This window comes from Malania oleifera, chromosome 8 (genome assembly GCF_029873635.1).
Source record: "Malania oleifera isolate guangnan ecotype guangnan chromosome 8, ASM2987363v1, whole genome shotgun sequence".
In the NCBI taxonomy this organism is placed as follows: domain Eukaryota; kingdom Viridiplantae; phylum Streptophyta; class Magnoliopsida; order Santalales; family Ximeniaceae; genus Malania; species Malania oleifera.
In genome coordinates, this window is record NC_080424.1 from 43356061 (window position 1) to 43376995 (window position 20935).

Consider the following 20935-nt stretch of genomic DNA (forward strand, 5'->3'; position numbering starts at 1 on the left):
GCCCAAATAGCATTCTGACCATGCGGTGCCAGCGGTAAACCCATCATGAAATCAATAGATACATGATCCCACTTCCACTCTAGGATGTAAAGTGGCTGCAACTGGCCTGCCGACCTCTGGTGCTTAGCCTTTACCTACTGGCACGTCAGACACTGTTGTACGAACTCGACAATTTCTCTCTTCATGCGGCTCCACTAATAAGACTCTCGCAGATCCTTATACATTTTCGTACTGCCAAGATGAACTGTGTATAAAGATCTGTGAGCCTCCTTTAAAATCATTCTCCTGATATCAGCATCTTCAAGCACACACAATCTGGTGCGAAACCTTAGAGCTTCATCATCCAAAATACCGAACTCCTCTCCCTGGCCACCTTGTAGTCTGGTTATTACCTCTGCTAATTCTGGGTCCTCTTTCTGAGTAGCTTTAATTCTTTCCTGCAATGTAGGCTGCACCACTAAGTTGGCAATAAATGCCTGAGGATCACTCACTACCAACTCTACACCGAGTCTCTCCAGATCCATCTCGATCGGATGCTGAACCTCCATAGCTGCTAATGCTGGTCCCACTGATTTCCTGCTCAAAGCATCAGTTACCATGTTTGCTTTCCTTGGGTGGTAACTGATAGTGAAGTAATAATCTTTAATAAGTTTCAACCACCTCCTTTGTCTTATGTTCAGCTCATTTTGAGTGAAAAAGTACTTTAAACTTTTGTGGTCGGAGAATATCTCGCATCTTTCACCATACAAGTATTGCCTCTAAATCTTTAACGTGTGTACCATTGTAGCCAATTCCAGATCATGAGTAGGGTAGTTCTTTTCATACTCTTTCAACTATTAGGAGGCATAAGCTATAATCCTACCATGCTGCATCAATACATAACCGAGCCCTTTCAAAGACGCATCACTGTAAATTACATAACCATCACCCCTTGACGGGATGATCAACACTAGTGCAATGATAAGCCTCTATTTCAGTTCTTGGAAGCTCTGCTCGCAATCATCATCCCATTCAAACCTGACATTCTTCTTTTTCAGATGCATGAGAGGGCCTAATAAAGCTGAAAATCGCTCTACAAATTGATGGTAATAACTCGCAAGAAACTCCTAATTTCTTGAACATTCCTCGGCCTTTCCAAGTTTACCACTGCCTCTATCTTACTGGGATCTACAGATATTCCATCACCAGATATAACATGCCCTATAAATGCAACGTTCTCAAGCCAGAATTCACATTTACTAAACTTGGCGTACAACTTCCTTTCTCTAAGCTTCTTCAGTACCTATCTCAAGTGCACCCCATGCTCTTCAAAACTCCTCGAGTAGACCAGTATGTCATCAATGAAAACTACAAAGAACTGGTCTAAATGCTGATGAAAAACTCTATTCATCAAGTCCATGCAGACAATAGGAGCATTCGTCATTTCGAATGGCATAACAATGAATTCATAATGCCCATACTTGGTCCTGAAGGCTATCTTCGAGACGTCTTTTGCTTTAACTTTCACCTAGTGGTAGCCTATTTTGAGGTCAATTTTGGAATAGACCCGCGTATCTTGAAGCTGGTCAAATAAATCATCTATAAGGGGTAGAGCATACCTATTCTTGATTGTGACCTTATTAATTTCCCTATAATCTATACACATCCTCATTGACCTATCTTTCTTCTTTACAAATAACACCGGTGCTCCCTAGGGAGAAACACTAGGTCTGATAAACCCTTTATTCAACCTGCAACTGATCCCTTAATTCTCCCATTTCCATTGGAGCCATCCGATAAGGGTCTTTAGAGATCGGCACCATCCCTAGAAATAAATCGATAGTAAAATCTATCGCACGGTCGGGAGGCAACCCTGACAATTCTTCTAGGAAAACATCTGAAAACTCCTTAACCAATGGTGTGTTGCCAAGCTTCAATTCATTTTCTAACCCCTCATTTACAAGAACCATAAACCTCTGACATCCATCTAGGAGTAGCCTTCTCACTTGCATAGCTGACACTAACTGAGGTGGGGAACACACCTATGACCCTACAAACCTGAATTCTTGCTTGCCTGGTGGTTTGAAAATCACCTCTTTCAGATGATAGTCAATATTAGTGTAGTTAGTTGATAGCCAATCAATACCTAGTATTACATCAAACCCATGCATGTTATGTACAATTAGATCAGCAGGTAGTACTCTCCCCTAAATTTCTTCTAGATAACCCCTAGGCACCCTACGACACTTCACCACTAAACCAGCCGGTGAAGCTACTGACAATTCTACATCGAATGACTAGGTCTCACCTCTAGACAATTTAATGAAATTTACAGACACAAAAGAATGAGCAGCACTCGAATCAAATAAAATAATAGCATGGCATGATAAAACAGTAAAGGTACCTGTCACGATGTCTGCTGCAGTCTCAACATCTCCTAACGTCAGAGCATAAACCCTCGCTGGCGCTACATTCCTTTATTGACCTCCACGAGGTGCCTGATAACCTCCCTATAACTTCTTGGGAGCAGGAGTGGTATCAATTGATGTAGGACAATCTTGTTCCAGATGCTCCGATCCTCCACAACAATAGCATACACCTTTCCCTACTCGGCACTCCCCCAGATACCTCTTCCCACAAATCTGACATAAAGGATAGGTCTGAGTACCCTGAACCTCATGGCCCCCAGTCTCCGGCCTCTGACCTCTGCCATAGTTTCCTCTCCTCCACTTACCCCGACCAAGCCCTGCTGGAAGCCTAAAGGTGTGGACCTCTTCTTCTGTCCCTGCTTCTTTACACTCATCCACTCATCGGCCTTAGCCAAAGTTGCTCTATCAACTAACTCAGCAAAGTTCTGTATTTTTAACACCATAACTTGGCTGTAGATCTCACACCTCAAACCCCTTTCAAATTGTCTTACTTTCTTTGCTTCTTCGGGTATGATAAATGGAGCGAAGCGTGACAACTTGAGAAACCTTGCTTGCTGCGTATTGCTGGACTGATTGCTATCCCCGCTTCAGATTTAGGAACTCCTCCTCTTTGGCCTCCCTGACAGTGGCTGGGACGTATCTATCGAAGAACAAATCCTTAAAACGGCACCAAGTCATTTCTATAGGCACTGCCCTCTGATTCTCAAGTAATTTTACCGCAGTCCACTATCTTCAGCCTCCCCTGTTAGTTTATAAGTGGCGTATAAAACTCTTTGCTCTTTAGTGCACTGTAGCACCACCAAAACCTTCTTTATTTCCTACATACAGCTTTTGGTGACTAAAGGATCAATTCCTCCTAAAAATGTCGGAGGATTCATTTTGGTGAACTTCTTTATGGTGCACCCATGAACTGCAGACGAGCCTCCTTGTTTTCTAGAGCTCCATGCAATCTCAGCCATGACCTGCAAAGCTACACTATGTAATACGGCATCTAGATCACCTCCGCTTGCACCCAAAGGTCTAGCTCCATCACTACCACTCACATTAGCACTAATACCTCTAAGGTCCATCTTGAAAAGATAGGAACATAGCTTAGAAACCATGTCCTTATAATTTATGTATCTAACCCAAAACTCATATTATCTCTCTATTTGACATCCCTATCTTAATTCAAAATTTATTCCTACACTTAGAAACACAACCTGGCAATAGTTTACTATGACTTTCCTAAAATCGTCACCACAAGAAAGGCACAGAAACCATCATAGAAATCCTACCTCTAAACTGCAAAATAATACCTCAAATACTTTTCCTATACTCTGGTATTGTTTTAGCCGCACTCTAAAGTATGCAAAACACAGGAACCTAGGCTCTAATACCAAACTATAATGACTGGCCTAATTTTCCATATATATGTTTTTTTTTTCCATAATAAATACTCATAGTAACTCTAACACATACTAAATTGATATAATCATGAAGAACATGGACCTAGGGGTACCAGGGATAAACCTGTTATATAACTCTCATACCTAAGCAGCAAGAAAAGTAATTACAAGCATGTCATCCAACCATTCACAATACCAAAGTCCTACTAAATTTGTTATATATATACAATCACCCACCAAAAGATCAAAAAGTAACCTAGGGTCACTTCCCAAGAATAAATCTAACCCTAGCTTAACAACTCACCCTTCTGATAGGGTAGCCCGGTCGAACTCTATTGTCGCAGAGCTCTATCTGCTCCCCTACCTGGATTTCATAAAATGTTTGAAATTCTGAGGTGAGACACCTCTCTGTAAGGGAAATAATTTAACATCAGTGTGTGGCTTCGTATTTTACATATAAATAGTATAATAAGCATATTTGGTAAAACCTATCTGTAGTAAAACTGAGTAAAACATGAATTGTCATATCATAATAAGGCATACTAGATTTCAGTACATAAAAATAATCTTATATAACTGTACAATACTGAAATAACACCCAAGATGGATAGCTACTTGATGTCATGTCTTACCTCCATATGATTAGGTTGTGCGGCCCAAAGGTGGGATCTAGCAATGACTGGCTAACTATGCTAGATCATACATAAGTCTGTAAGTACGATGGGTCTGTCCCTCCTAGTCCTGGACTACCACGGGCTCATCTCCACTCTACGCTAAAGCCACATCGACTATTATCTCTCACATTAATAGTTGTGTGGTAGCACTATCATAATTCTAAACATATAGCTGCGGTACCGTGCTCCTGAAACTAAACTAAACCATACCATTCGAGTTTTGATAATATACAATATGTTTCATATACTGAACATAGCTATTTCGTATTTCATAATAATGTCTGACATGGTAATATTTCATGAATTATGTCTTATCATACATGATTATGGCATCTGTGCCAACATGAATCACGGCATCTACGCCAACATGAACCAGAGCATTTGTGCCAGCATAATATAATATATTGAACATGATTTCTCCATACTGTTTAACACTACATTCATAAAATCAGGGTTCTTGATCTGAATATATATATATATATATATATATTTTTGATATACATAATTACATGGAAATTTAAACCCATGCCACACAAGAGTGGGTAACATTCTAAATGTAAAATCAATTCTAAAACCATAATTTCTGATAAAACACATTTAAATCATATCCATGTTCATAACAGTATCTCCCAAACATAATTCTATAATATACATATTTTCCTGAAATCAAATACTATAGAATAAGAATAATTTCATGAAAAATTCTAACTTAGTTTATCCCCTTACCTGGTTTATTGAAAAGCCGACAAATTAACCTATCTTGCACCAGTGGTGTTCCCAACTCAATACCCTGAAATTACATTTCCCCCAACAAAACTTCAGTATAAACCCATCTAATATCTTTTCTCAGTCCATAAATACCAAATACCTTAATAAATATTAAAATAATTAACTTACCCAAATTTTGGTATGATTCCCAAACTTCCTAGATCAAATTTCTGCTCCGACTATGTTGTAGAAAATCTCCTCAAGATCACCATGGTAGCTTCTGATCGTCAAACTGGGGAGAATCAGAAACCAAAATTCTAGAGAGAAGGCATAGAATTTGGGTTCTAGAGAAAGAGAGACTGCGGCATGTAGGAATTATGTGCAGGAATTGAGTTTGGGACTATATATAGAGTGTTGTCCACTTGGCACTCGTCGACGAGCCATGACTCCTCGTTGACGAGTCCAAGCAATAGTCTCGTTGATGAACGCCTACCCCTCATCGATGAGATTTAGGCCCTAAAAATGGCACTCTCGGTAACTTCTCATCAACGAGACACAGGTCCCCATCGACGAGCCCAAGATCCCTACTCATTGATGAGCACTTCTGCACTCGTCGACGAGACCCTGTTGAAATCCTTTTTTAAAAAAATTATTTTCTCTCCTTTCTTTTATTATTTAATTACTATACTTCTTCAAGTCTCTACAAACTGACCATCTAAAAGAATCAATTTTTGGCCAACGGAAAGGTCTCAGTCGCCTATCTAGCCGGCTGACCTTGTATAAACACCTACCCAGTCGCCTGTCTAGCCAATTGACTCTTCGGGAATTTAAATTTTGAACTTCAATGAGAAAATTCTAAAAATTAGTTTTTTAAATCTAAACATTATAAAACCTTGGGGGACACTCCAAGCAACTTGGGAGACAAGGAAACTCACTCTATAAATACATGGTTTTGCAAATCAAATTATACCAAGCAATTCAAAATCAATTCTCAAAGCTGAAACTCCCATACTCTCAAAAGCTCTCATGCTCTCATCTTCGCACATCTAAATTGCTAAGATTTTCTAGAAGCAACTAATCAATCCTTCTCTATGTTTTTGAATTGTTGATTCTCATCTAGAAGGAAAACTAGGTAAAATCTCTTCTGAGCTTCAATTGTATTTCATATTGATATTTTGATTGAAGTATATAGTATTTGAAATTGTAGTAATCCACCCTATCTAAGAGCAATTCTTTGTACACAGATTATTGATCTTGTTCTTGTAGATTTGACAATTTAAGGATTGTTTGGATTGTTGCCCAAGTGTTGGGTATCACTTGGAGAGGCATTGCTCTTGCCTAGTAAAGGAGTGTTTGAGCATAGGGCATCACTTGCAAGGTTTTGTTCCACCCGGAAAGGAACTAGATTAGTGGAATCCTTTGGTGGTTTGCCAAAGGTGAGGACATAGGCTGGGGATAAGCCAAACCTCGTAAAAAACCTAGTCTCACTCTATTTCCCTTACTCTCTTTATTTTCAGCATATATAAACTGCGATGATGTTTTAAATTCCTTAATCATATACACTACATAGATTATATATTGAATAAACTTAAGCTTAATTTATTTTTGGGATTGCAAAAACCGAAAGGGAGTACATTGGTTGATCAATAAGTTACGAATACCATAAGGGAGTACTTTGATTAATTCAAGACCCAAGACTTATTAACTGAGATTTTGTTTAAAGTCTAAATTCTTGGAAAGAGTGTTGTGCTTCATATTGCGAAATCAATTAACCACAGGGCATACATATATTTATAAGGCTGCAAACAAGAAAATATCTTGAATTCTTGAAAAGCTGAAAATTGCCAAAAGGTTATCTTGATTGGGTATTTGTGGATTAAATACTTTGATTGTTGAATGGTTGGTTGATTGTTTAAGTTTTATTTACTTGTGTTGTGTTGAATACTTTAGTTGTTGGTTTGTGGATTGAACAAGTAAATAAGCTTTTTCTAAACAAGTAAATACACTTTTGCTAAACAAGTAAATAAGCTTTTGTTGTGCATTGGATAAATCAACAAGAAGTCAAGATTTCATTAAAAGAATTAAAAGAGGTTAAGGATTCTTGAAATGTATTAAAAATAATTTTTTAAACCCAATTCACCCCACCCCCCTTTCTTGGGACTACACCTTAGTTTTTAGATTTATTTGCCCCCTTAAAAGCTTTTTTTATTATATCGCCCTTCTACTTTAGAGAGGTCTTCAAGACTTAAAGGCCTATCAACTTGTCTTGGTTAATCTAGTTTCCATTTGGAGGTTTTTATACTCTTTAGGCTTCATAGACCACTTCTTGTATACCTAACTCCTACTTGGGAAGTCTTTTGGCCTTCAAAGCCTAACAAATTGCCTTTGGTGGACCTAACTTCCGCTCAAGAGGTCCCTATGTCTCCTAGGCTTGATAGGCTGCCTTTAGCAAAACTAGCCTCCACTTGTGAGGTTTTTGTGCCTCTTAGGCTTGGCCAGTCACCTTTAGCCAACTTCACATCCTCTAGGGAGGTCTTTATGCCTCATTTGTTTGACAATTTGCCTTTAGCAAACCTGGCCTCCTTTGGGGAGGTTTTTGTGCCTTTTGGGTTTGGCAAATTGCTTTTAGCAAACCTGACTTCCTCTTGGGAGGTCTTTGTTTGTCCTAGGCTTAGCAAGTTACCTTTAATGGACCTAGCCTCCTCTTATGAGGTCTTTGCGCCTCTGAGGCTTAGAATTGTTAGACTATTACCTCCCTTACATACAGATGTACACTCGAACCCTTATTCTTTGAATTGTAGATCTTTTTAGGATTTTTTCCTTTTTTTCCTTAACATATAATAAAGATGGAGACTCCTTTATACTATTTTAAAGTCTTATCCACCTTTATTTGACTATCTTATTGGGATTTCCATGCATACATTTTCCCATTCGTCAACACACCCTTGGACCAGAATCCAATGTCGACAGGTCTGAAATAGTCTTTTGAAATTTTCATTCCCTCTTAGACTAAGGTAAATAAGATGTTGGCGACACTTCTAGTGTTAATAAGGACCTCCACACCCAATAATTTTCTAATATCAAGTTAATTACTAGCACATCATCATGTGGGGGTTTGAATGCCTTGTATTTATGCCTATATAAACATGACTTCTTGCCTCCATTTCCTCCTCTGCATGGGTGGCTCGTCATTGAACTAAAAAATTTGTTAAGTATACATTTTTATGGTCGAGCTACTTTCTCTTCCACTAGTTGCTCCACCGACTATCATAGAGATCTCCTTTGCTAGACTTTATTCCATTGTTTGCACCGCCTTTTTATCCCTTTGGTCTCATACTTCTCCTCCTTCTTTTTTCACATAGCGTTCTCAATAACCTCTTAGCACTAGGTGTTCTATAAATCTTTTAAGATGAACACAGTTCTCAATATCATATCCATGATCTTTGTGGTAGCTATAGGACTTCGACCAATACTCTCGTTCCAGAGGATCTTTCATTAGAGCCACCCATTAGATAAACTCTTTATCCTTTATCTACATTAACACCTAGGATTGGGGCATATTCCAAGGAGTCAAAATGTGAACTTACATTTGTGGCAGTTTTATTTTTTTGTACTTGTCTTCTTATAACCATCCCCTCACCTCTTCAATCTTCTCTGGTCAAAATTTTAGTTATCTCATTTTCTCATGTTTATTCCGCCCCTTTTCTTTTCTCATTGACATCATCTCATTTACATTTATATATTTATGTGTTGTCATAATGAGCTCTCTCATGTCTACTTGTGCTTGTTTTCCTAGCGACTGAAGGAATTTACCTAGCTTAAGAGCATCAATGAATGCCAAGAGGGCAACTTGAAAGTTTAGATTTCTTACCTCTAGCACTACTGCAATTAAGTTCTTTATAAATTCTTTCAGGGTTCCTACATCTCCTTAAGCAAGGTTTATAAGATTGCTAGAGGTTCTTGCCATCTTCCTACTATTGATGAAATGGACTACAAACTTATTAGAAAACTTAATGAAAGTATTATTTGTGTGAGGCTTTAGACTTTTGTACCATAACTGGGCAAAACCCTTCATGGTCATCACAAAAGCTCTACTTATGATCAGGTGCGGGGCACCTTGGAGGAACATGAGTGGCCTAAAGGTGTCAAGGTGATTAATAGGATCTCCAATTCCATAATATGACTCAACCTAGCTATGACATCATAAACTTTGCAAGAACCGGGCCTTCCAGTACCAGAGTGGTGAAAGACGGATCTAGTTGCTCTATACCTCCTTAGCCATATTCTCAAAATATTCATTCATCTCTTTGAATTTCTCATTAATGGTCAAGGAATAATTTTTTGTCATGCTTGTCTCATCAGAAGGCTCACCTGTTAAAGCTACAGTCATCTTAATAGTTGTATTAACTAATAGTTATTCTTTTTATTTATGGGCTATTGTGGTAGTGTGATGTATTAGTGGTTATGCTTGCTAGTTTTGGAGAATCTCCTCAAGGATCCCTTCAACCCTCCTCTAGAATGAGGTGGATTGATTTAGGTCACTAGTTCGAACATTGTAGGTTGTACAAGTCCACTTACCCCTTGGCCATAAGTGACTCTACTATAGGGTGGGCTTGCTTCTTCGAAAGCGACCTTCTTCGGCTACATGAACAACATATCGAAAATTGCAAGGGTGACATAGTCATCCCTAGTGGAGTTGCCAATTCTATTGATTCTTCAAAGTAGATCACTACTTCAAAGGTCAAATAATTTTAAGTTCGATGAAGTATCTCTCTTATTTTTTATCTTCGAAAAGGTAGGCTTTTAAGATGTCCCGGTGGCCTCCAAGGGATCCCTCCAATTCCGAAGTCAAAAATTGATAGTTCTCTGGTTAAAGAATGAGTAAATGAGAATGGAAAGAGTGGAGAGAATGAATCTGTCTCTTCTTGGTGAACTTACCACTTTTATTACTCAACTCCTCTTCTCTTAACTACCTTTGGTACATGGCCCTTCATTCCAAATGTGGGGGACATCAGTTTCCTTTTGAGAGCGGGTAGTTAAGAGTTTGTAGTAGATGGGACAACTTTGCTCCTCCCATGAAATGAAAACCTTCATCATAAGGCCCAAGTGAAGCTTCGTTATGGCTTTAAGGGAGAGCACCTCAATCGTGGGGCTCACATAGAGCTCGGTCATGGCTTAAAGGTGGAGCACCTTGATTATAGGGCCAATATAAAGCTTGGTCATGGCCCTAAAGGAGAGCACCTTTGTCGTGGATCCACGTGATGTTCAGTCATGGCTCTAAGGTGGAACACCTCAATTGTGGGGCCCATATAGAGCTCAATCATGGCTCCTAGGGGAGCATCTCAATCATGGAACCCACATGGAGCTTTGTCGCGGCTCCAAGAGGAGTAGCTTAATCATGGGGCCCATGTGGAGATCGATCATGACTCTGAGGTGGAGTATCTCGATTGTGGGGCCAACATGGAGCTTGGTCATGGCTCTAAGGTGAGCACCTCGGTGGTGGGGCTCACGTGGAGGTCGATCATAGCTCCAAAGGGAGCACCTCAATCAATAGGATCCACTACCTAAGTCAATTTCGACAACCTATCTCAGTTTTTTGCCTTTCAAAGGGCACCTTGATTAGTGGGGCCTAGCTCAGTTTTGTCCATAATAGGTACAATTCTATAGATATTGTAATATAGTTATTTATTAGGTGATTGACTATTACATATATGTTAGGTCCATATAAGGAGTGGGGTTTTCTTGCCACATCTAAAGAGTAGTGAATTGTGCCTTGTGGAGTGTTAGTTCAAGCCAGAAAAAGAATGGTTTTGTAAAAGGAATTCACCCTTCGAATTTTCCTATTGCATGTTTCATTTTTTAGGCTAGGAATTATGGGTTTTCTCAATTATAGGGAGAGAAGTAACATATAAATTCTCTTCTTGTATTCTTTTCTTGACATACTGATGATGCCTAGGTTTTGTGTCAAATCATTTAAATATCTTGTGTTGTGGTTATTCACTTCCCTAATTTTCTTGCAATTTTGTTTATTCTATTACTAGTTGTGATGTGTGTGGTTATTGTGGCTTAACATGAAAAGAGGCATGATATAGAATATATGCATAGTCAAATCCAAGAAACCTTCGATAAATGAAAAATAATAATTTATTAATTTCACGAGACCATTAGTCTACATCCTAAATTCAATTCACTTACCCCATGTTTGGATGGTCGGAGTTTAAAGCTTAAATTTTGAATTTTATAGATTTACTTCATATTTAGAAGTTTGCAACTTAAATTTAGATTTAGATAAAATGCAACACAAAATTATAATGAGTTTCATTATTTGCACAAATCCAATTTCGAGATTTAAAAATCCCCCTAGATAAAACCTTAATGAAATAAAAAATCAAATAATATTAAAATTTTGTCTCTCTAGGGGGGATTCCAAATTTTTGCTTTGAACATAACCTTTGTAACATCCCTAGATTGTAATGATGAAATTTTAATGAATACAACTGAAAAATAGTAGTATTCACATAATCATACAACCCAATATAATTCAACCTAAAATCCCCATAAAATGATTTTTAAAAAGTATTTAGATTAAATAATTTTAAATTTCGTATCAACTAACACATGTGCTGAGAGACAAGTTTAGTGTACAAACTGCCTACCACATCTTGACCACAATATAGTGACAAAAAAAAAAAAACACAATTACAATAACTAAAAGGGGAAAAGGTCATAGGTGCTATATTGTGGTTACCACATTTCCTATAGCATTAACTTTGATAGTTTATCATCAAATTAAGTATCATAATATACGTTCCATTTCACTTTCTATTTTTCTATAGATAAAAAAAAAAAAAAAAAAATCAAACTAAGCTACCAACGCAACCCAACCTCTACCCGAATGCCGAATCGATTCGAATCGAGTGCAACCAATTGTTCGATTTTAATTTGTGATTCCCATCAAAACAAGCTGCTTGATTCAATTGGGATTTTGAAGCTAACCCAGCCCACCAACCATAATTTTTTGCTTCTTTGAGCCAGTGCATAGAAAAGACAACGCCAAATGGGCAACAATATGTAGTTGGGCTGGGTGAGGATGCAGCAGAGGTCATTTGTGGCTTTCTTCAGGCCCAAGAGAATTGAAAAAGAAACATAACAGGCAATTTGCTGTTCATTATCGCTCTCACACACTTCCAACTCTTCCTACAAAATTTGCTCATTGTTTTCGGAGCCGCGTGTGATCTCGCTCAAAGCCCGTGGCACAATTGAACCAATGCCCACACTAGTAAAGTAGATCCGTCGTTAAAAGATGACAAGCAGTCGGCCCAGAGTCAAGGACGCCCAGCCCATTCAACTTTAAACCAATATAAACCCCAGCACCAAACAAACAAAAGGAATCAAAATATTTCTTTTAAATGAAAATCCTGAATCAAGCCCAAGCTCGAGCACAATGAAATTTTGGATAAAAAATGAATTGGAATTAAGAAATAGGGTTCATTTTGTTTAACTAGTTATGGTCACCTGCATTGCAGGTGAAATGGATTTTTTATATTACTAATAAAAACACGTGCAATGTGCGTGAAAGGATCAAACTTACGCAAATTTTGAAAAAATCAAAATTCAATAAGAAATTATTACAGAGGTTAAAACTAAGAATATTTCCATTATATTACTCTGGCCGTCTTATAAATCTATATACATCCAAGTAGGAAGGAGAAAACCTTGACTAAAATCTCAAAATTGCATGCCTATTTATACATCAATGATGCACGATAAAAATACCAAACAATTTACAGATGAAAATTTGAAATTTGGAAAAACACAAATTTCAAAAAAAAAAAAAATAATTCAATACTAACAAACATGCAAGAATCAACCAATCCATATGACTTATTTTCATGATGAAGGTAACTGTACAAAAAATTAATAATATTTTTACATTAAACCAAAGTTAACCAAAAGCTCACATACATTCGGGAGGCTTGCTGTGTTAATTTATAACAAAATACATAATTTTATTTTTCATTAAGACCCATTTTCCAAATAATCAAATATATAATAAAACCACAATCTGATTTGTGATTAGGGCCAACATCTTACAATAAATTTTCATTTTTTTCCAAAATACCAAATCAAATTCAAACCTTCCTCTTCCATAATTTCTTCCACAAACCCTATCATAAATCAACTTCCTACTTCTTCCTCACTTGTCCTGCATTAAGAGACTTAAGGTTAGGAATATAAGAGCTAACATTACGAAAGATCATAAAATTTAGGTTATTTTTTTAAGCTTATTTATTTTTTAAAATCACATTAGAATCGAAATTAAGTAAAATTCTTAAAAAATCTGTTGTGAAAAAGAGGCCCTCAAACAGTGCACAGTGGAATATAAAATTATTGGAAGAATCAAACACAAACAATTGCAGCAATCTAAATGGATAAATACAGAAATATTTCACAACCACAACAAGTAAATAAAGCAATAACAAGAATAATAACACCACCAATTACCTGGTTCAGCAAAGCCTACATCCACAGGAGCAAACAGAAAGAATTCACTATCTTCTTGTCTAAATTACATGAACAATACATGAATTCTTTCAAAACTCTCTTCAATTACACTTGGCTTACCATATACAACATATTCTATGAATATATAAGCCCCCTCGAAGGTTTCCCTCAAAACCCAACCATATTAACGTCCAATTATTTAAAATTCAAAAATATACACATGTTATTCCAAGCCAATAAATCGACTAATTGGGCCTATTAGTCTACTAATTTGGCCAACTAGTTGACTATTTGCTGCTGCTCCACAGGTTTTTTTCATGTTTTCCCTTAGAATGTGAGCCACATTCACAACAATCTCAACCTTGGCGAACATACACCTCTTAGGAGAAAACAAAAAACGTGAACCTGTTGCTCAACCTTGAACTTTGGAATGTTAGGTTGAGACCGTCTCCCTTCTAGCACTTCGAAACAAACACCAAGTCCAAGTAAAACCGCTTGAATTTGCCGATGGCAGCTCCAGCTTCTACCATAAACCCCGATACAGTTGTAAATACAGCACCCGAAGACTTCACCCTAGGCTTCCAAGAAGACCTTCCCATAATAGTAAACACAAATGCTGTTGCAAGCCTTTTATAAAAAAATCTCACAATTGATAGTCCACTCTGTTACCTCACAATTGATGATCCATAACCACAACAAGTAAATAAAACAAGAACAAGAACAATAACACCAGCAATTACATGAGCAATACATGAATTCTCTCAAAACTCTATTCAACCACACTTGGCTTACTATATACAACACATTCTATGAATATATATAAGTGTTGGAATTGGTGTAATCCCAATAGGGTGGGTGAATTGGGTTTTAAATACATTTTGGTTAAATTAAACATTTACGCCTAATGTGTATGAAAAATGATTAAGTTATAAGTGTGAACATACACGTGCAACATATCTCATTTAAATAAAAGTGTGCATGCAAATAATTATAACCATAAATGAACAAGCATACACATACTGAATTTAAAGGGTATAAGTTAAATGAGATAAGGAGAGAGCGACACATGATATTTTTTATTGAGGTTCGGCCAAACCAGCCTACATCCCTGCCTTGGGCATACCCCCCAAGGATTCCACTAAACCTATTCACTTAAACGGGTGGAGCAGAAGCCATTTACATCCTTTTCTTAAGGGTTGAGGAAAACCTTAGCTCAATTATAAGGCTAAGCCAAACTTGTCTCACTTACAGGGCTGAAACTCCCCAATTCAAATTTCGAGCTGAACCCAACCGATCTGACTTACAAGGCTGAGACTCCCTAGTTCAATTAATGGGATGAACCCAACCAATACAATAAAAACATTTTTGTACATATTACATGCTTCAAATAATAAGTTGAGATGTACACATTTAAAGTCATAAAATATATGCACTCTCTAATGATATGCATTATGCTCAGTAAAGTAAGGGTGTTGTCAAATAATTTTGTATAAATAAAATGTATATGAAAAATGAGTATTATTATTCTCCTATAAATATTTTTGCAAATAAATAATGTTTGGAGAATTTAGGAATTTAAGCTCAGTAAAATATTTGTGCTATAAATAATTTTCTCCCTAAAAATATTTATCAAAGAAATAACCGGGAGAAAACCTAAGCAATACTCTCAAAAATAATTTTCGGGAAATAAATAACAAGTGAGAGTATATGCAAATAAAATGCCCAAAATAAAATTCTCTCTTCAAAAATGATTTTGAAATAAAAAAGTAAAAGAGAGTTGAAAGAGATTTTCTTAAAAGATTTTGCCCCTAAAGAATGATTTTACAAATAAAACTTGATTTGGGGGAACTTTGATTAACAAATGATTAGAGAGAAATTTGGAATTAATCAAAGTTACTAATCTGAGTTATGAAGGGAGTATTTATAGATTTTCGGGAAATCAGACCGTTGAGGGACACACTCGGTATTTTGAAAAAGTTTAATTAAAAAATTAATGGCGTTTTAGCCTTTAAAAATTTCCAACTTGAGAGGTTCGGCTGACCATATTAAAGGTTCGGTCGACCGTGGATAATTTGAACTGCAAGTTCAATCGACCATATCAAGGCAATTTTGAACCCTTCGTAGGTTCGATCGACCAATGCAAGGTTCGGTTGACCATTCCTCTAGGTTCGGTCGACCATGGCAAAAATGAACTACAATGTTCAGTCTACCAAATAGTTGGGTGTCAGACATGTGTTGGTTCGGTCGACAGAGGAAAATACATTCAAAACAGAACGGTCGACCAAGCAAAGTCAAAATGTTAACTTCCAAACGGTTTGGTCAACCGTGGCATTTACACTGCCAAGGGTTTGGTCGATCGAGATAGTCAAACTTTGACTCAAGGCTAGTTCGATCGACCAAACTGATTTCTACTAAAGGGTTCGGTCGACCGAGGCTTTTGAATTAAACCTAAAAGCCCGACGTTGGTCGACCAAAGCTACCTAAAATTGTTCCAAAACCTTTGTTTGATTTAGTTTTTATGAAAAGGGTTTTTGGTTAAACTCTAGGTGCCCTAAGGTTTGTCTACGGTCAATCTAAGCATTTAGGCATATCATGCAGATACATGCATTATTACATACTAAAATAATAAAACTTAAATGCATTACATATACAAATCAAATATGTCTTCTTCTTTTGCTTTGAAGACTCCATGGAATACGCCAAATTTGTGCTTTAAGACCTGCCTTTGCTTCCATGTTCTTCTTCTGTTTGTGCATTCTAAATTGTAAACTTGCTCAAAACACTAGGTACACACATAAGATACATATGCTTTGTCAGCATCAAAATAGGGATTAGACTCAAAAAGTCAACAATAAGCCCCCTTAGAGGTTTCCCCACAAAACCCAACCATATTAACGTCTAATTATTCAAAATTCAAAAATCTGTGAATGATGTTCCAAGCCAATCAATCAACTAATTGAGCCTATCCATCGACTGATAGGGCTAGTCAGTCGACTAATTGACCCAATCAGACGACTAATTCAGACAGAATGTAATTGTTTTCAACTCTAAATTAATCAGTTGACTTTTTGTTGCTACTCCACAAATTTTCTTCATGTTTTTCCTTAGAATGTGAGTCAAATTCACAACAATCTCCACCTTGGAGAACATACACTCCTCAAGAGAAAACCAAAAACATGAACCCATTGCTCCACCTTGAACTTTGGAACGTTAGGTTGGAATTGTCTCCCTTCTAGCACTTGGAGACAAACACCAAGTCCAAGTAAGGCCACTTGAACTTGGCGATGGCAACTTTAACTTCTACCATCAACCCCGATACAGTTGTAAATGCAACGCTCGAAGACTTCACCTTAGACTTCCAAGAAGACCTTCCCATAATAGTAAACACAAATGTTGTTGCAAGCCTTCTATCACCAAAGCCCCCAGCATAGTCTTCAAAAATTCTCACAACTGATGGTCCACTCTATTGCATATCGAAACACCCCATTGCATAGTCATGGGGGACCTTTGACATATCCTAGACATCATAGCCCATCGTTAGGTAACAAGCAGTAGACATTCCATATTGATGCTCCACATAACCCCCCTGATACAACAAACGAAATCTCCTTGCAGTTCCGTCCACAAAGCCACCCTAAGATAAAACCAATCTCCCTGCAGCTTTGTTTATGCGAATCAACAAACCAAGATCCAAATTGGTTGTACCTAACACATTTATGTCAATAACTTTCAATAGAGTTTCCAACTAATAAGTCTTAGCTAAAGCATTTCCATCCAATAAGATGTCATTTACACAAAACAGATACATCACTCCATTGCATCCTATCACCATCTTCCACACTAGAAGCCTCACCAACTCACACACTTGGTATACATGCAATACCTCTATTGACTCTATCAATCCTTCTCATTTTGATTATGACAAATCCAATTGTTCTTACCTGTGCACTGAGCTCTTGAAATAGGATCATCCTTTGCATGCACTGAGGGTTGGAATACAAGGAAGCAATGAGGAACTCAAAGATCACATCACATATGGCATTTGAAGAGAATAGAGATTGAGGAACGAAAAGAATGAAGACCATTTACTTATTGTATTTGCATTTATTCTTTTGGGTTTGTAATATTTAATTTGGTCTGTAATAATGCATTTGCATGCATGATAGGGTTCAAATGTTCAAAAGGCCATAGGCTAACCATAAGGGACCGAACCTGACTTCGATCGACCGATGTTAGATTTTTGGGCTTAATTTAAAAGCCTAGGCCGTAGACTGACTCTTGGTCCCCAAGCACCTTATGAAAAATCCGCCATAACTTAAAATTTATAACTATGAGAGCAAGAGTGAATTTTAATAAAAATCAGGACGAAAATTGAAGCCTGAAAGGGCTTCAGGTGACCGAACCTTGGCGTTATAAATGCCTTAATCGATTAAACCAGCCTAAAGTAAAACTATTGACTATGGCTCGGGCAACCGAACTAATTTTTTGCATATTGTCCATAGTCGACCGAACATGAAAGTTCACTTTTTCATTGTCCCTAAGCGACTGAACTTGTAGTTTAAAATCGGTCTATGCAACCGAATTGTGAAGTTCAGCAAAACAAACTGATGGATGGGCGACCAAACCTCGAAGGTTTGGGAAATCACCTCTATTTGGTCAACCGAACATTTCCCACAGCAAACTGAACCTCAAAAAAAATTCAAAATTGATGAATCTGTTCAGCCAATCGTCGCTGAGCTTCAGTCAATCGAACCTCTTGAGTTGCTTGATTTTTACCACATTTAAACTAGGTTAGTTTTAATTAACCTTAATTAAACTTTTCTAAAATGAATCTTGTGTCCCCCAACGGTTATAATTTGTTAAATATCTATAAATACTCATTCCTTTGGAGAGATTAAAGATTTTATTAGCAAACTTGATTAACAAAAACTCTCTCAAAATCTTTGCAAATTTATTTTATACTCTTACTTATACAAGCTTACATTTTTACTCCTACTGATTCTCCCTTGCAAAATCATAAAGTGCCTTAAGATCATCCATTTCATTTACAAAAGCTCACTCTCATTGCACATTCCTATTTAAAATTGATTTTTAGAAGAGTGAGCTAGAGTTTTCCCTTAGTATTTAATCCATAATTCTTTTGGGAAAACTCTTGAGCTTGTGAGTCTTGCATTCTTGTTGCAAGATTCAAGGACTTGTCTTGTGCTATTGGCTATTTCATTTTTGGCAAGCTAGAATCTGAATATCTCTTATACTTGATACTTGAAAAATTATTCTTGAGATATTTGCTCGTGCTCTAAAGATCTTTGAGATTATTTCTTGTGATTGATTTACACATATTGACTCAAAGATTTATCCACAACACTCTCACATATAAATTGTTGTAGTTGCATATAACTGAGAGTTGGGATATAGACTTCATTGAGCTTTTACAATTATATCATACTAAAGTATAATTTGTTGTCGTATTGTGCATATTGGTACATATCTGCTTATTGGAGAAGCACGTATATTGTACACGAAAATTATACTAATCATCTGTTGTATTCCAGGCATGGCCTGAGGGGGTGTTAATCTAGCTCGTAAGGATTGATTGTAAAGGTTGAGGTTAGCCTTAATAATTTGACCTGGTATTGTATACAGTGCCGCTCCACCCGTTAAGTGAGCTTTAGTGGAATCCTCAGGCTTACCAGTTAGAGGTGGGGACGTAAGCAGGATTGGCCGAATCCCGATAACATATCTTGTGTCAACTTTTAAATTCCTGCACTTTAATCTCTTGCACATATATGCTTATATTTAATTAATTATGCATGTGTGCATGATTTAAATATTATGAATGATTGGGATAAATTGAGCCTGTTATATTTGCTTTTATTATTTGCTCAGTTAATTTTTTATTGGGTAATTGGTATTTGTTTAGACAGACTCTAGGTTGAGCTATACTGTCAGCGATTTGGATTTGACCTAAGAGAAAGTTTTAAATACCCAATTCACCCCCCTCTTGGGAATACACCAATTCCAACAACCACTATTTCCTCCACCATAATACTTATTTACCTAGTTTTCCTTTTGTCATGCATTGCAACTTGAAAAATAGTAGAAGCCTTACTCCTGGTAATAATGAATGCATAAAACTCTAGAATACCAAATTTATACCTGAGTGGTGGTATGATAGTGTACATGAGCCCACCGTGATTTTTCTGGTCTCCCAAGATAAAACTCCTTGTAATATGAACGTCATCTCTACCCTGAGTCTATAGCTCCACCTACATCACATATATGCTATTGCCACAGTTTTTTGGCATTTTTTTCTCTTCTTTTACCTGAGTACGCTGCCCCACGGCTTTCTTATCAAAATTCATGTCCTCGATCACCCCTTTGTTTGTCATAGGATCACCCAGCTTGCACCCACAATTCTTATACCCCAAAAAAATGTATTGTCCGGACATAACACTAAACCAAGATCCACCATGATAGGAATAGTACACCAATGGACATCAACTCACAACTGAGTAGTCTTCCACAAAACTTGCCCACAATTCGCCTAAAACTCTCCCATCTAGCAATACCTTTGGTGATCAATCACAAAACATGCCCACAATTCACTTGCAATTATTGCATGTAGGAGGTTCATTTCTTGGTTCCTTTTTATTGGTTTTGCCTTCATCGGATTTTGAGTCCCGGAATTTTCTAATAAATTTATTCTTCTTTCTAAGGATTTTTACAAGCCTCTTGGTTATGAGGGCTACATCATTTACATCCATTGTCTCTTCATCTTCATCGCTAGAACTTTCATTTGAGACTTTAAATGCAATGGATTCCTTGGCTTTAGATTTTCCTCTAGTTCTTTCGTTTATTGCCATCTCATATGTGAGTAGGGATCCTATTAATTAATTAGGGACATATTCTTCAAGTTTCTTCCTTCAGTTATTGCAGTGGCCTTAGGTTCCCAAATTGAAGGAAGTCCTCTAAGGATTTTTTGAATTATCTCATAAATTGAGTAATTTTTTCCTAAAGCATTGAGGGAGTTTATTATATGGGTGAACCTAGTGTACATACTAGTAATAGTTTCATTCGAGTTTATCATAAAATCCTCATACTCACTTGTGAGCATGTCGATTTTACTATCTCTAATATCAACCGTTCCTTCATAGGTTACCTCTAGTTTATCCCATATTTCTTTGACTAATTTACATGCCATGACCCTATAATGCATTCATAGCACTTGAATTTACTTGCAACATCTTATGGT